This window comes from Myotis lucifugus, unplaced genomic scaffold (genome assembly GCF_000147115.1).
Source record: "Myotis lucifugus unplaced genomic scaffold, Myoluc2.0 scaffold_61, whole genome shotgun sequence".
NCBI lineage: Eukaryota > Metazoa > Chordata > Mammalia > Chiroptera > Vespertilionidae > Myotis > Myotis lucifugus.
Genome location: NW_005871109.1, coordinates 2525358 through 2526656, shown reverse-complemented (window position 1 = coordinate 2526656; position 1299 = coordinate 2525358).

Sequence of the window (1299 nt, the reverse complement as noted above, 5' to 3'; positions counted from 1 at the left end):
GAGAGTGACGACCTAATGGGTGTGGGATTTCCTTTTGAGCTGATAAAAATATTCTGGCCCTAGCTGGTTTGGCTCAGTGGATAGAGCATTGCCCTGTGGCCTGAAGGGTCCCAGGTTCGATTCTGGTCAAGGGCACATGCCTGGGTTATGGGCCCGATCCCCAGTGTGGGGTGTGTAGGAGGCAGCTGATCAATGATTCCCTCTCTTCATTGATGTTTCTATCTCTCTCCCTCTTGCCCTTCCCCTCTGAAATCAATATATATATATATATATATATATATATATAATAAATTCTGGAACTAGGTATATTGATAGTTGCATGATAGTGTGAATTGATTTAATGCTACTGCGTTTTCTGGAACTAGGTATATTGATAGTTGCATGATAGTGTGAATTGATTTAATGCTACTGCGTTTTACACCTTGAAAAGGTTGAAACAATGAACTTTTTATGTGTATTTTAAGTTCAGAGAGACTAATTAATTTATCTAAGCGCACACAGCTAGATTTGAGATTCCAAGCTGATTTAACTACAAAGCTCATGCATGCTCTTAACTCCTCTCTCATTTTGCCTTAGTGGTTTCATAGGTGCGTGTATTGATAATGTGAGAAGATCCATATCCAAGCTATGGGTGCTACAAATCTCAGGGTGATGAAATTATCTATATATTTTTGTATTCTTCTTTTTGATTTGGGCATAGCTTTGATTAAAATAGGGTAAAGCCTATTTTCAATATACAGAAGGAAAGCATTTGAGAGGTATGGCCCTCTCTGGAGGAGATGTTATAGGTGTGTGAGAAACCACCAGAGAGGATGCGAACCTTCACAGGTGAGCGCAGAGGGTGGAAGGAGCATGGACCAAGGCAGGAGGAAGACTTCTTAAGGTGGTGACTTAGAACACAGTCTGAGAGGGAGTGCCAGTCCTCATTGTATGGAAAAGAAGAGGGAGGGTCTTTGGAGGGGAACAGCAGGCATGATGCCCTGGAGTCAGGAGAGATGGGGGAGGGAATGGGAGAGACAGGCGGGATGCAGTGGGGCGATGCTTCACGGCCCCTCTTCCCTGGGTCTCCCTGTGCCCCTCTCCCGGGGTCCTCTCTTCCTCCTCTGCCCTGAGTGAACCACACAACATAAATTCGCTTTGGTGCATGTTGTCCATGGGGCAGCCACAGCCTTGTTCTACGACACTTCCCTCGGTCCTCAGGGAAATAGAAAACCTCGAGGGCTGGCCTCTCAGGCATTCTTAGAAGGCCACTGCGGCCATGCCTTCCCGCTCTGTCCTGGGATCCTGTGTCTCTCGGGC